Below are 16652 nucleotides of genomic sequence, written 5' to 3' on the forward strand. Positions count from 1 at the left end.
TCCTTTTTTCTTTCTGTCATTCAGACTTTCATTCATTCGATCTCTCTCACTCACTTGCTTTAACTCATTTGTTCTCACTCACTCACTCACTCAATCACTCACTCACTCATTCACTCTCACTCACTCTCACTCTCTCACTCACTCGCTCACTAAGTCAGTCTCTCTCTCTCTCTCTCTCTCTTTTTCTTTTTATATATATTTTTTTCCGTCTTCTTCTTCTTCTTCTTCTTCTTCTTCTTCTTCAGACCCTGTCATAGCACTAATGCCTTTCCAATACCACCAGCAGATGGAGACACTCCATTGCAACATTGGTTGTGAGCAGCAGTTTCTAAAAACAAATGCCTCATGGCGGATTTCCCATCCATCAATGGATGGTAAATTTTGTTTTTATCATTCACTGACCACAGATACCAATGCATGGTCAAGCAACAGCAATGACACACCCTTGTGTATAGGCATGAGACCCTCACGTCATTTAACAGGATTCAGCACCACCCACAAGACAGCTACCTGTCATGTCATGTCAAACCTGCACAGGTGTGCTAGATTATTATTATTTAGTTTTATTTTATTTTTTTACACCAATCAGTGTGCAAACATGGTCATTAAAACGCTAAATGAATAGACGTTCATAAACCAGTCAGTGCAACTCATCATTTTGGTCTCCAATTCTCAAACTCAAATTCTCACCCACGGAGGATTAAATGAGAATCTTTCTTGTTTAACACTGGAATGGGGTGGTGCACTGTTCACTACCCGAATATACTGCCACATCGGGTCAATGCATAGGGCGACAGAAGCAAGCTTCCAAATCAGCTCCCTTTCTCAAAAATCCATTTAATTTATGGTCCCCAGATAGGGAACGTATGTATCAGTATGTGCTCACAAGTCACCCAAGTGCAAGTATTCACACAAAAAAAAAACGTGCCTCAGGATGCGATCTGTCGCAAGATCCTTTCTTTTTTTACACTTGATCTAAGCCAAAAGGCCTAGAGGGGATAAGCGGGAAAGGGGTGGACCCAACCATGTCCCCTTCATGAGCACTCACATTACTCATAGGAATGGAAGGAAGGCTGGCAGCCAACCAGCCTCCCATACACTCTCTGGGTGGGTGGCAGTCAGCCACCCATACATACATACAGCACAGGCTAAACCCACATCATCACTTAAAAAAAGGACAGGCGACCATTGCACTCTGATGGAGCATTTAGCAATGCAATCCATAGCCTGGCTTTTGCCTGAACCCCCATCACTCCTCCTCTTGCATATAAGACAATATTTCAGATCTGCATATGAAAACAACACGCCTACCTTTGTTGCACATAGCTGCCTGCCTGTCTCTAGTTACCCCACTGGCTGTAGCTGCGTCCCTTCCGACATGGAATAACACCAACTGTAACGATAAACTGAAAATTAACAGTATAAACCTGCATCATTTTGGACTCTGGTATTTGCTGAATCCGGGTGACCTGACAATCGATGGTGGTGCCGCTGGTGATTCTGGCCTTCTTGGAATCTGTTGGGCCTATGTGTTAGCTCACACATCACTTGGGTATCCATGGTAACTACCACAACATGGTCATCTGCAGTTTACATCTAGCCCGTGGCATTGAATGGCATTTTAAAAGTGCTAAGGGTCCTGGTGCAATAATCCTCCCATGAGGATCAGCCTCAACGGCTTTGTAGATTGCACTCATGTCAGCAACTCCATATACATTTTTTTTTCTTCATGCTTCTTTCTTCATCCTTTTTTCTTTCTGTCATTCAGACTTTCATTCATTCGATCTCTCTCACTCACTTGCTTTAACTCATTTGTTCTCACTCACTCACTCACTCACTCAATCACTCACTCACTCATTCACTCTCACTCACTCTCACTCTCTCACTCACTCGCTCACTAAGTCAGTCTCTCTCTCTCTCTTTTTCTTTTTATATATATTTTTTTCCGTCTTCTTCTTCTTCTTCTTCTTCTTCAGACCCTGTCATAGCACTAATGCCTTTCCAATACCACCAGCAGATGGAGACACTCCATTGCAACATTGGTTGTGAGCAGCAGTTTCTAAAAACAAATGCCTCATGGCGGATTTCCCATCCATCAATGGATGGTAAATTTTGTTTTTATCATTCACTGACCACAGATACCAATGCATGGTCAAGCAACAGCAATGACACACCCTTGTGTATAGGCATGAGACCCTCACGTCATTTAACAGGATTCAGCACCACCCACAAGACAGCTACCTGTGATGTCATGTCAAACCTGCACAGGTGTGCTAGATTATTATTATTTAGTTTTATTTTATTTTTTTACACCAATCAGTGTGCAAACATGGTCATTAAAACGCTAAATGAATAGACGTTCATAAACCAGTCAGTGCAACTCATCATTTTGGTCTCCAATTCTCAAACTCAAATTCTCACCCACGGAGGATTAAATGAGAATCTTTCTTGTTTAACACTGGAATGGGGTGGTGCACTGTTCACTACCCGAATATACTGCCACATCGGGTCAATGCATAGGGCGACAGAAGCAAGCTTCCAAATCAGCTCCCTTTCTCAAAAATCCATTTAATTTATGGTCCCCAGATAGGGAACGTATGTATCAGTATGTGCTCACAAGTCACCCAAGTGCAAGTATTCACACAAAAAAAAACGTGCCTCAGGATGCGATCTGTCGCAAGATCCTTTCTTTTTTTACACTTGATCTAAGCCAAAAGGCCTAGAGGGGATAACCGGGAAAGGGGTGGACCCAACCATGTCCCCTTCATGAGCACTCACATTACTCATAGGAATGGAAGGAAGGCTGGCAGCCAACCAGCCTCCCATACACTCTCTGGGTGGGTGGCAGTCAGCCACCCATACATACATACAGCACAGGCTAAACCCACATCATCACTTAAAAAAAGGACAGGCGACCATTGCACTCTGATGGAGCATTTAGCAATGCAATCCATAGCCTGGCTTTTGCCTGAACCCCCATCACTCCTCCTCTTGCATATAAGACAATATTTCAGATCTGCATATGAAAACAACACGCCTACCTTTGTTGCACATAGCTGCCTGCCTGTCTCTAGTTACCCCACTGGCTGTAGCTGCGTCCCTTCCGACATGGAATAACACCAACTGTAACGATAAACTGAAAATTAACAGTATAAACCTGCATCATTTTGGACTCTGGTATTTGCTGAATCCGGGTGACCTGACAATCGATGGTGGTGCCGCTGGTGATTCTGGCCTTCTTGGAATCTGTTGGGCCTATGTGTTAGCTCACACATCACTTGGGTATCCATGGTAACTACCACAACATGGTCATCTGCAGTTTACATCTAGCCCGTGGCATTGAATGGCATTTTAAAAGTGCTAAGGGTCCTGGTGCAATAATCCTCCCATGAGGATCAGCCTCAACGGCTTTGTAGATTGCACTCATGTCAGCAACTCCATATACATTTTTTTTTCTTCATGCTTCTTTCTTCATCCTTTTTTCTTTCTGTCATTCAGACTTTCATTCATTCGATCTCTCTCACTCACTTGCTTTAACTCATTTGTTCTCACTCACTCACTCACTCACTCAATCACTCACTCACTCATTCACTCTCACTCACTCTCACTCTCTCACTCACTCGCTCACTAAGTCAGTCTCTCTCTCTCTCTCTCTCTTTTTCTTTTTATATATATTTTTTTCCGTCTTCTTCTTCTTCTTCTTCTTCAGACCCTGTCATAGCACTAATGCCTTTCCAATACCACCAGCAGATGGAGACACTCCATTGCAACATTGGTTGTGAGCAGCAGTTTCTAAAAACAAATGCCTCATGGCGGATTTCCCATCCATCAATGGATGGTAAATTTTGTTTTTATCATTCACTGACCACAGATACCAATGCATGGTCAAGCAACAGCAATGACACACCCTTGTGTATAGGCATGAGACCCTCACGTCATTTAACAGGATTCAGCACCACCCACAAGACAGCTACCTGTCATGTCATGTCAAACCTGCACAGGTGTGCTAGATTATTATTATTTAGTTTTATTTTATTTTTTTACACCAATCAGTGTGCAAACATGGTCATTAAAACGCTAAATGAATAGACGTTCATAAACCAGTCAGTGCAACTCATCATTTTGGTCTCCAATTCTCAAACTCAAATTCTCACCCACGGAGGATTAAATGAGAATCTTTCTTGTTTAACACTGGAATGGGGTGGTGCACTGTTCACTACCCGAATATACTGCCACATCGGGTCAATGCATAGGGCGACAGAAGCAAGCTTCCAAATCAGCTCCCTTTCTCAAAAATCCATTTAATTTATGGTCCCCAGATAGGGAACGTATGTATCAGTATGTGCTCACAAGTCACCCAAGTGCAAGTATTCACACAAAAAAAAAACGTGCCTCAGGATGCGATCTGTCGCAAGATCCTTTCTTTTTTTACACTTGATCTAAGCCAAAAGGCCTAGAGGGGATAACCGGGAAAGGGGTGGACCCAACCATGTCCCCTTCATGAGCACTCACATTACTCATAGGAATGGAAGGAAGGCTGGCAGCCAACCAGCCTCCCATACACTCTCTGGGTGGGTGGCAGTCAGCCACCCATACATACATACAGCACAGGCTAAACCCACATCATCACTTAAAAAAAGGACAGGCGACCATTGCACTCTGATGGAGCATTTAGCAATGCAATCCATAGCCTGGCTTTTGCCTGAACCCCCATCACTCCTCCTCTTGCATATAAGACAATATTTCAGATCTGCATATGAAAACAACACGCCTACCTTTGTTGCACATAGCTGCCTGCCTGTCTCTAGTTACCCCACTGGCTGTAGCTGCGTCCCTTCCGACATGGAATAACACCAACTGTAACGATAAACTGAAAATTAACAGTATAAACCTGCATCATTTTGGACTCTGGTATTTGCTGAATCCGGGTGACCTGACAATCGATGGTGGTGCCGCTGGTGATTCTGGCCTTCTTGGAATCTGTTGGGCCTATGTGTTAGCTCACACATCACTTGGGTATCCATGGTAACTACCACAACATGGTCATCTGCAGTTTACATCTAGCCCGTGGCCTTGAATGGCATTTTAAAAGTGCTAAGGGTCCTGGTGCAATAATCCTCCCATGAGGATCAGCCTCAACGGCTTTGTAGATTGCACTCATGTCAGCAACTCCATATACATTTTTTTTTCTTCATGCTTCTTTCTTCATCCTTTTTTCTTTCTGTCATTCAGACTTTCATTCATTCGATCTCTCTCACTCACTTGCTTTAACTCATTTGTTCTCACTCACTCACTCACTCACTCAATCACTCACTCACTCATTCACTCTCACTCACTCTCACTCTCTCACTCACTCGCTCACTAAGTCAGTCTCTCTCTCTCTCTCTCTCTTTTTCTTTTTATATATATTTTTTTCCGTCTTCTTCTTCTTCTTCTTCAGACCCTGTCATAGCACTAATGCCTTTCCAATACCACCAGCAGATGGAGACACTCCATTGCAACATTGGTTGTGAGCAGCAGTTTCTAAAAACAAATGCCTCATGGCGGATTTCCCATCCATCAATGGATGGTAAATTTTGTTTTTATCATTCACTGACCACAGATACCAATGCATGGTCAAGCAACAGCAATGACACACCCTTGTGTATAGGCATGAGACCCTCACGTCATTTAACAGGATTCAGCACCACCCACAAGACAGCTACCTGTCATGTCATGTCAAACCTGCACAGGTGTGCTAGATTATTATTATTTAGTTTTATTTTATTTTTTTACACCAATCAGTGTGCAAACATGGTCATTAAAACGCTAAATGAATAGACGTTCATAAACCAGTCAGTGCAACTCATCATTTTGGTCTCCAATTCTCAAACTCAAATTCTCACCCACGGAGGATTAAATGAGAATCTTTCTTGTTTAACACTGGAATGGGGTGGTGCACTGTTCACTACCCGAATATACTGCCACATCGGGTCAATGCATAGGGCGACAGAAGCAAGCTTCCAAATCAGCTCCCTTTCTCAAAAATCCATTTAATTTATGGTCCCCAGATAGGGAACGTATGTATCAGTATGTGCTCACAAGTCACCCAAGTGCAAGTATTCACACAAAAAAAAACGTGCCTCAGGATGCGATCTGTCGCAAGATCCTTTCTTTTTTTACACTTGATCTAAGCCAAAAGGCCTAGAGGGGATAACCGGGAAAGGGGTGGACCCAACCATGTCCCCTTCATGAGCACTCACATTACTCATAGGAATGGAAGGAAGGCTGGCAGCCAACCAGCCTCCCATACACTCTCTGGGTGGGTGGCAGTCAGCCACCCATACATACATACAGCACAGGCTAAACCCACATCATCACTTAAAAAAAGGACAGGCGACCATTGCACTCTGATGGAGCATTTAGCAATGCAATCCATAGCCTGGCTTTTGCCTGAACCCCCATCACTCCTCCTCTTGCATATAAGACAATATTTCAGATCTGCATATGAAAACAACACGCCTACCTTTGTTGCACATAGCTGCCTGCCTGTCTCTAGTTACCCCACTGGCTGTAGCTGCGTCCCTTCCGACATGGAATAACACCAACTGTAACGATAAACTGAAAATTAACAGTATAAACCTGCATCATTTTGGACTCTGGTATTTGCTGAATCCGGGTGACCTGACAATCGATGGTGGTGCCGCTGGTGATTCTGGCCTTCTTGGAATCTGTTGGGCCTATGTGTTAGCTCACACATCACTTGGGTATCCATGGTAACTACCACAACATGGTCATCTGCAGTTTACATCTAGCCCGTGGCATTGAATGGCATTTTAAAAGTGCTAAGGGTCCTGGTGCAATAATCCTCCCATGAGGATCAGCCTCAACGGCTTTGTAGATTGCACTCATGTCAGCAACTCCATATACATTTTTTTTTCTTCATGCTTCTTTCTTCATCCTTTTTTCTTTCTGTCATTCAGACTTTCATTCATTCGATCTCTCTCACTCACTTGCTTTAACTCATTTGTTCTCACTCACTCACTCACTCACTCAATCACTCACTCACTCATTCACTCTCACTCACTCTCACTCTCTCACTCACTCGCTCACTAAGTCAGTCTCTCTCTCTCTCTCTCTCTTTTTCTTTTTATATATATTTTTTTCCGTCTTCTTCTTCTTCTTCTTCTTCTTCTTCAGACCCTGTCATAGCACTAATGCCTTTCCAATACCACCAGCAGATGGAGACACTCCATTGCAACATTGGTTGTGAGCAGCAGTTTCTAAAAACAAATGCCTCATGGCGGATTTCCCATCCATCAATGGATGGTAAATTTTGTTTTTATCATTCACTGACCACAGATACCAATGCATGGTCAAGCAACAGCAATGACACACCCTTGTGTATAGGCATGAGACCCTCACGTCATTTAACAGGATTCAGCACCACCCACAAGACAGCTACCTGTCATGTCATGTCAAACCTGCACAGGTGTGCTAGATTATTATTATTTAGTTTTATTTTATTTTTTTACACCAATCAGTGTGCAAACATGGTCATTAAAACGCTAAATGAATAGACGTTCATAAACCAGTCAGTGCAACTCATCATTTTGGTCTCCAATTCTCAAACTCAAATTCTCACCCACGGAGGATTAAATGAGAATCTTTCTTGTTTAACACTGGAATGGGGTGGTGCACTGTTCACTACCCGAATATACTGCCACATCGGGTCAATGCATAGGGCGACAGAAGCAAGCTTCCAAATCAGCTCCCTTTCTCAAAAATCCATTTAATTTATGGTCCCCAGATAGGGAACGTATGTATCAGTATGGGCTCACAAGTCACCCAAGTGCAAGTATTCACACAAAAAAAAACGTGCCTCAGGATGCGATCTGTCGCAAGATCCTTTCTTTTTTTACACTTGATCTAAGCCAAAAGGCCTAGAGGGGATAACCGGGAAAGGGGTGGACCCAACCATGTCCCCTTCATGAGCACTCACATTACTCATAGGAATGGAAGGAAGGCTGGCAGCCAACCAGCCTCCCATACACTCTCTGGGTGGGTGGCAGTCAGCCACCCATACATACATACAGCACAGGCTAAACCCACATCATCACTTAAAAAAAGGACAGGCGACCATTGCACTCTGATGGAGCATTTAGCAATGCAATCCATAGCCTGGCTTTTGCCTGAACCCCCATCACTCCTCCTCTTGCATATAAGACAATATTTCAGATCTGCATATGAAAACAACACGCCTACCTTTGTTGCACATAGCTGCCTGCCTGTCTCTAGTTACCCCACTGGCTGTAGCTGCGTCCCTTCCGACATGGAATAACACCAACTGTAACGATAAACTGAAAATTAACAGTATAAACCTGCATCATTTTGGACTCTGGTATTTGCTGAATCCGGGTGACCTGACAATCGATGGTGGTGCCGCTGGTGATTCTGGCCTTCTTGGAATCTGTTGGGCCTATGTGTTAGCTCACACATCACTTGGGTATCCATGGTAACTACCACAACATGGTCATCTGCAGTTTACATCTAGCCCGTGGCATTGAATGGCATTTTAAAAGTGCTAAGGGTCCTGGTGCAATAATCCTCCCATGAGGATCAGCCTCAACGGCTTTGTAGATTGCACTCATGTCAGCAACTCCATATACATTTTTTTTTCTTCATGCTTCTTTCTTCATCCTTTTTTCTTTCTGTCATTCAGACTTTCATTCATTCGATCTCTCTCACTCACTTGCTTTAACTCATTTGTTCTCACTCACTCACTCACTCACTCAATCACTCACTCACTCATTCACTCTCACTCACTCTCACTCTCTCACTCACTCGCTCACTAAGTCAGTCTCTCTCTCTCTCTCTCTCTTTTTCTTTTTATATATATTTTTTTCCGTCTTCTTCTTCTTCTTCTTCTTCTTCTTCTTCTTCAGACCCTGTCATAGCACTAATGCCTTTCCAATACCACCAGCAGATGGAGACACTCCATTGCAACATTGGTTGTGAGCAGCAGTTTCTAAAAACAAATGCCTCATGGCGGATTTCCCATCCATCAATGGATGGTAAATTTTGTTTTTATCATTCACTGACCACAGATACCAATGCATGGTCAAGCAACAGCAATGACACACCCTTGTGTATAGGCATGAGACCCTCACGTCATTTAACAGGATTCAGCACCACCCACAAGACAGCTACCTGTCATGTCATGTCAAACCTGCACAGGTGTGCTAGATTATTATTATTTAGTTTTATTTTATTTTTTTACACCAATCAGTGTGCAAACATGGTCATTAAAACGCTAAATGAATAGACGTTCATAAACCAGTCAGTGCAACTCATCATTTTGGTCTCCAATTCTCAAACTCAAATTCTCACCCACGGAGGATTAAATGAGAATCTTTCTTGTTTAACACTGGAATGGGGTGGTGCACTGTTCACTACCCGAATATACTGCCACATCGGGTCAATGCATAGGGCGACAGAAGCAGCAAGCTTCCAAATCAGCTCCCTTTCTCAAAAATCCATTTAATTTATGGTCCCCAGATAGGGAACGTATGTATCAGTATGTGCTCACAAGTCACCCAAGTGCAAGTATTCACACAAAAAAAAACGTGCCTCAGGATGCGATCTGTCGCAAGATCCTTTCTTTTTTTACACTTGATCTAAGCCAAAAGGCCTAGAGGGGATAACCGGGAAAGGGGTGGACCCAACCATGTCCCCTTCATGAGCACTCACATTACTCATAGGAATGGAAGGAAGGCTGGCAGCCAACCAGCCTCCCATACACTCTCTGGGTGGGTGGCAGTCAGCCACCCATACATACATACAGCACAGGCTAAACCCACATCATCACTTAAAAAAAGGACAGGCGACCATTGCACTCTGATGGAGCATTTAGCAATGCAATCCATAGCCTGGCTTTTGCCTGAACCCCCATCACTCCTCCTCTTGCATATAAGACAATATTTCAGATCTGCATATGAAAACAACACGCCTACCTTTGTTGCACATAGCTGCCTGCCTGTCTCTAGTTACCCCACTGGCTGTAGCTGCGTCCCTTCCGACATGGAATAACACCAACTGTAACGATAAACTGAAAATTAACAGTATAAACCTGCATCATTTTGGACTCTGGTATTTGCTGAATCCGGGTGACCTGACAATCGATGGTGGTGCCGCTGGTGATTCTGGCCTTCTTGGAATCTGTTGGGCCTATGTGTTAGCTCACACATCACTTGGGTATCCATGGTAACTACCACAACATGGTCATCTGCAGTTTACATCTAGCCCCTGGCATTGAATGGCATTTTAAAAGTGCTAAGGGTCCTGGTGCAATAATCCTCCCATGAGGATCAGCCTCAACGGCTTTGTAGATTGCACTCATGTCAGCAACTCCATATACATTTTTTTTTCTTCATGCTTCTTTCTTCATCCTTTTTTCTTTCTGTCATTCAGACTTTCATTCATTCGATCTCTCTCACTCACTTGCTTTAACTCATTTGTTCTCACTCACTCACTCACTCACTCAATCACTCACTCACTCATTCACTCTCACTCACTCTCACTCTCTCACTCACTCGCTCACTAAGTCAGTCTCTCTCTCTCTCTCTCTCTTTTTCTTTTTATATATATTTTTTTCCGTCTTCTTCTTCTTCTTCTTCTTCTTCTTCTTCTTCAGACCCTGTCATAGCACTAATGCCTTTCCAATACCACCAGCAGATGGAGACACTCCATTGCAACATTGGTTGTGAGCAGCAGTTTCTAAAAACAAATGCCTCATGGCGGATTTCCCATCCATCAATGGATGGTAAATTTTGTTTTTATCATTCACTGACCACAGATACCAATGCATGGTCAAGCAACAGCAATGACACACCCTTGTGTATAGGCATGAGACCCTCACGTCATTTAACAGGATTCAGCACCACCCACAAGACAGCTACCTGTCATGTCATGTCAAACCTGCACAGGTGTGCTAGATTATTATTATTTAGTTTTATTTTATTTTTTTACACCAATCAGTGTGCAAACATGGTCATTAAAACGCTAAATGAATAGACGTTCATAAACCAGTCAGTGCAACTCATCATTTTGGTCTCCAATTCTCAAACTCAAATTCTCACCCACGGAGGATTAAATGAGAATCTTTCTTGTTTAACACTGGAATGGGGTGGTGCACTGTTCACTACCCGAATATACTGCCACATCGGGTCAATGCATAGGGCGACAGAAGCAAGCTTCCAAATCAGCTCCCTTTCTCAAAAATCCATTTAATTTATGGTCCCCAGATAGGGAACGTATGTATCAGTATGGGCTCACAAGTCACCCAAGTGCAAGTATTCACACAAAAAAAAACGTGCCTCAGGATGCGATCTGTCGCAAGATCCTTTCTTTTTTTACACTTGATCTAAGCCAAAAGGCCTAGAGGGGATAACCGGGAAAGGGGTGGACCCAACCATGTCCCCTTCATGAGCACTCACATTACTCATAGGAATGGAAGGAAGGCTGGCAGCCAACCAGCCTCCCATACACTCTCTGGGTGGGTGGCAGTCAGCCACCCATACATACATACAGCACAGGCTAAACCCACATCATCACTTAAAAAAAGGACAGGCGACCATTGCACTCTGATGGAGCATTTAGCAATGCAATCCATAGCCTGGCTTTTGCCTGAACCCCCATCACTCCTCCTCTTGCATATAAGACAATATTTCAGATCTGCATATGAAAACAACACGCCTACCTTTGTTGCACATAGCTGCCTGCCTGTCTCTAGTTACCCCACTGGCTGTAGCTGCGTCCCTTCCGACATGGAATAACACCAACTGTAACGATAAACTGAAAATTAACAGTATAAACCTGCATCATTTTGGACTCTGGTATTTGCTGAATCCGGGTGACCTGACAATCGATGGTGGTGCCGCTGGTGATTCTGGCCTTCTTGGAATCTGTTGGGCCTATGTGTTAGCTCACACATCACTTGGGTATCCATGGTAACTACCACAACATGGTCATCTGCAGTTTACATCTAGCCCGTGGCATTGAATGGCATTTTAAAAGTGCTAAGGGTCCTGGTGCAATAATCCTCCCATGAGGATCAGCCTCAACGGCTTTGTAGATTGCACTCATGTCAGCAACTCCATATACATTTTTTTTTCTTCATGCTTCTTTCTTCATCCTTTTTTCTTTCTGTCATTCAGACTTTCATTCATTCGATCTCTCTCACTCACTTGCTTTAACTCATTTGTTCTCACTCACTCACTCACTCACTCAATCACTCACTCACTCATTCACTCTCACTCACTCTCACTCTCTCACTCACTCGCTCACTAAGTCAGTCTCTCTCTCTCTCTCTCTCTCTTTTTCTTTTTATATATATTTTTTTCCGTCTTCTTCTTCTTCTTCTTCTTCTTCAGACCCTGTCATAGCACTAATGCCTTTCCAATACCACCAGCAGATGGAGACACTCCATTGCAACATTGGTTGTGAGCAGCAGTTTCTAAAAACAAATGCCTCATGGCGGATTTCCCATCCATCAATGGATGGTAAATTTTGTTTTTATCATTCACTGACCACAGATACCAATGCATGGTCAAGCAACAGCAATGACACACCCTTGTGTATAGGCATGAGACCCTCACGTCATTTAACAGGATTCAGCACCACCCACAAGACAGCTACCTGTCATGTCATGTCAAACCTGCACAGGTGTGCTAGATTATTATTATTTAGTTTTATTTTATTTTTTTACACCAATCAGTGTGCAAACATGGTCATTAAAACGCTAAATGAATAGACGTTCATAAACCAGTCAGTGCAACTCATCATTTTGGTCTCCAATTCTCAAACTCAAATTCTCACCCACGGAGGATTAAATGAGAATCTTTCTTGTTTAACACTGGAATGGGGTGGTGCACTGTTCACTACCCGAATATACTGCCACATCGGGTCAATGCATAGGGCGACAGAAGCAAGCTTCCAAATCAGCTCCCTTTCTCAAAAATCCATTTAATTTATGGTCCCCAGATAGGGAACGTATGTATCAGTATGGGCTCACAAGTCACCCAAGTGCAAGTATTCACACAAAAAAAAACGTGCCTCAGGATGCGATCTGTCGCAAGATCCTTTCTTTTTTTACACTTGATCTAAGCCAAAAGGCCTAGAGGGGATAACCGGGAAAGGGGTGGACCCAACCATGTCCCCTTCATGAGCACTCACATTACTCATAGGAATGGAAGGAAGGCTGGCAGCCAACCAGCCTCCCATACACTCTCTGGGTGGGTGGCAGTCAGCCACCCATACATACATACAGCACAGGCTAAACCCACATCATCACTTAAAAAAAGGACAGGCGACCATTGCACTCTGATGGAGCATTTAGCAATGCAATCCATAGCCTGGCTTTTGCCTGAACCCCCATCACTCCTCCTCTTGCATATAAGACAATATTTCAGATCTGCATATGAAAACAACACGCCTACCTTTGTTGCACATAGCTGCCTGCCTGTCTCTAGTTACCCCACTGGCTGTAGCTGCGTCCCTTCCGACATGGAATAACACCAACTGTAACGATAAACTGAAAATTAACAGTATAAACCTGCATCATTTTGGACTCTGGTATTTGCTGAATCCGGGTGACCTGACAATCGATGGTGGTGCCGCTGGTGATTCTGGCCTTCTTGGAATCTGTTGGGCCTATGTGTTAGCTCACACATCACTTGGGTATCCATGGTAACTACCACAACATGGTCATCTGCAGTTTACATCTAGCCCGTGGCATTGAATGGCATTTTAAAAGTGCTAAGGGTCCTGGTGCAATAATCCTCCCATGAGGATCAGCCTCAACGGCTTTGTAGATTGCACTCATGTCAGCAACTCCATATACATTTTTTTTTCTTCATGCTTCTTTCTTCATCCTTTTTTCTTTCTGTCATTCAGACTTTCATTCATTCGATCTCTCTCACTCACTTGCTTTAACTCATTTGTTCTCACTCACTCACTCACTCACTCAATCACTCACTCACTCATTCACTCTCACTCACTCTCACTCTCTCACTCACTCGCTCACTAAGTCAGTCTCTCTCTCTCTCTCTCTTTTTCTTTTTATATATATTTTTTTCCGTCTTCTTCTTCTTCTTCTTCTTCTTCAGACCCTGTCATAGCACTAATGCCTTTCCAATACCACCAGCAGATGGAGACACTCCATTGCAACATTGGTTGTGAGCAGCAGTTTCTAAAAACAAATGCCTCATGGCGGATTTCCCATCCATCAATGGATGGTAAATTTTGTTTTTATCATTCACTGACCACAGATACCAATGCATGGTCAAGCAACAGCAATGACACACCCTTGTGTATAGGCATGAGACCCTCACGTCATTTAACAGGATTCAGCACCACCCACAAGACAGCTACCTGTCATGTCATGTCAAACCTGCACAGGTGTGCTAGATTATTGTTATTTAGTTTTATTTTATTTTTTTACACCAATCAGTGTGCAAACATGGTCATTAAAACGCTAAATGAATAGACGTTCATAAACCAGTCAGTGCAACTCATCATTTTTGTCTCCAATTCTCAAACTCAAATTCTCACCCACGGAGGATTAAATGAGAATCTTTCTTGTTTAACACTGGAATGGGGTGGTGCACTGTTCACTACCCGAATATACTGCCACATCGGGTCAATGCATAGGGCGACAGAAGCAAGCTTCCAAATCAGCTCCCTTTCTCAAAAATCCATTTAATTTATGGTCCCCAGATAGGGAACGTATGTATCAGTATGTGCTCACAAGTCACCCAAGTGCAAGTATTCACACAAAAAAAAACGTGCCTCAGGATGCGATCTGTCGCAAGATCCTTTCTTTTTTTACACTTGATCTAAGCCAAAAGGCCTAGAGGGGATAACCGGGAAAGGGGTGGACCCAACCATGTCCCCTTCATGAGCACTCACATTACTCATAGGAATGGAAGGAAGGCTGGCAGCCAACCAGCCTCCCATACACTCTCTGGGTGGGTGGCAGTCAGCCACCCATACATACATACAGCACAGGCTAAACCCACATCATCACTTAAAAAAAGGACAGGCGACCATTGCACTCTGATGGAGCATTTAGCAATGCAATCCATAGCCTGGCTTTTGCCTGAACCCCCATCACTCCTCCTCTTGCATATAAGACAATATTTCAGATCTGCATATGAAAACAACACGCCTACCTTTGTTGCACATAGCTGCCTGCCTGTCTCTAGTTACCCCACTGGCTGTAGCTGCGTCCCTTCCGACATGGAATAACACCAACTGTAACGATAAACTGAAAATTAACAGTATAAACCTGCATCATTTTGGACTCTGGTATTTGCTGAATCCGGGTGACCTGACAATCGATGGTGGTGCCGCTGGTGATTCTGGCCTTCTTGGAATCTGTTGGGCCTATGTGTTAGCTCACACATCACTTGGGTATCCATGGTAACTACCACAACATGGTCATCTGCAGTTTACATCTAGCCCGTGGCATTGAATGGCATTTTAAAAGTGCTAAGGGTCCTGGTGCAATAATCCTCCCATGAGGATCAGCCTCAACGGCTTTGTAGATTGCACTCATGTCAGCAACTCCATATACATTTTTTTTTCTTCATGCTTCTTTCTTCATCCTTTTTTCTTTCTGTCATTCAGACTTTCATTCATTCGATCTCTCTCACTCACTTGCTTTAACTCATTTGTTCTCACTCACTCACTCACTCACTCAATCACTCACTCACTCATTCACTCTCACTCACTCTCACTCTCTCACTCACTCGCTCACTAAGTCAGTCTCTCTCTCTCTCTCTCTCTCTCTTTTTCTTTTTATATATATTTTTTTCCGTCTTCTTCTTCTTCTTCTTCTTCTTCAGACCCTGTCATAGCACTAATGCCTTTCCAATACCACCAGCAGATGGAGACACTCCATTGCAACATTGGTTGTGAGCAGCAGTTTCTAAAAACAAATGCCTCATGGCGGATTTCCCATCCATCAATGGATGGTAAATTTTGTTTTTATCATTCACTGACCACAGATACCAATGCATGGTCAAGCAACAGCAATGACACACCCTTGTGTATAGGCATGAGACCCTCACGTCATTTAACAGGATTCAGCACCACCCACAAGACAGCTACCTGTCATGTCATGTCAAACCTGCACAGGTGTGCTAGATTATTATTATTTAGTTTTATTTTATTTTTTTACACCAATCAGTGTGCAAACATGGTCATTAAAACGCTAAATGAATAGACGTTCATAAACCAGTCAGTGCAACTCATCATTTTGGTCTCCAATTCTCAAACTCAAATTCTCACCCACGGAGGATTAAATGAGAATCTTTCTTGTTTAACACTGGAATGGGGTGGTGCACTGTTCACTACCCGAATATACTGCCACATCGGGTCAATGCATAGGGCGACAGAAGCAAGCTTCCAAATCAGCTCCCTTTCTCAAAAATCCATTTAATTTATGGTCCCCAGATAGGGAACGTATGTATCAGTATGTGCTCACAAGTCACCCAAGTGCAAGTATTCACACAAAAAAAAAACGTGCCTCAGGATGCAATCTGTCGCAAGATCCTTTCTTTTTTTATACTTGATCTAAGCCAAAAGGCCTAGAGGGCATAACCGGGAAAGGG

The 16652-nt window shown here is 43.3% G+C and overlaps 10 pseudogenes; all 10 read right to left on the reverse strand.

Moving 5' to 3' along the window:
* Positions 1-735: 735 nt before the first annotated feature.
* On the reverse strand, positions 736-1000 carry LOC130341614 (U2 spliceosomal RNA; annotated as a pseudogene).
* Positions 1001-2466: 1466 nt separating this feature from the next.
* LOC130341559 (U2 spliceosomal RNA) lies at positions 2467-2730 on the reverse strand (annotated as a pseudogene).
* A 1469-nt stretch (positions 2731-4199) lies between these two features.
* LOC130341616 (U2 spliceosomal RNA) lies at positions 4200-4464 on the reverse strand (annotated as a pseudogene).
* A 1466-nt stretch (positions 4465-5930) lies between these two features.
* On the reverse strand, positions 5931-6194 carry LOC130341561 (U2 spliceosomal RNA; annotated as a pseudogene).
* A 1475-nt stretch (positions 6195-7669) lies between these two features.
* On the reverse strand, positions 7670-7933 carry LOC130341562 (U2 spliceosomal RNA; annotated as a pseudogene).
* Positions 7934-9414: 1481 nt separating this feature from the next.
* On the reverse strand, positions 9415-9681 carry LOC130341629 (U2 spliceosomal RNA; annotated as a pseudogene).
* A 1481-nt stretch (positions 9682-11162) lies between these two features.
* LOC130341574 (U2 spliceosomal RNA) lies at positions 11163-11426 on the reverse strand (annotated as a pseudogene).
* A 1474-nt stretch (positions 11427-12900) lies between these two features.
* On the reverse strand, positions 12901-13164 carry LOC130341586 (U2 spliceosomal RNA; annotated as a pseudogene).
* A 1470-nt stretch (positions 13165-14634) lies between these two features.
* On the reverse strand, positions 14635-14898 carry LOC130341563 (U2 spliceosomal RNA; annotated as a pseudogene).
* Positions 14899-16374: 1476 nt separating this feature from the next.
* LOC130341632 (U2 spliceosomal RNA) lies at positions 16375-16639 on the reverse strand (annotated as a pseudogene).
* Positions 16640-16652: the final 13 nt, after the last annotated feature.

The sequence above is a fragment of the Hyla sarda genome, unplaced genomic scaffold, assembly GCF_029499605.1.
Source record: "Hyla sarda isolate aHylSar1 unplaced genomic scaffold, aHylSar1.hap1 scaffold_623, whole genome shotgun sequence".
Lineage (NCBI taxonomy): Eukaryota > Metazoa > Chordata > Amphibia > Anura > Hylidae > Hyla > Hyla sarda.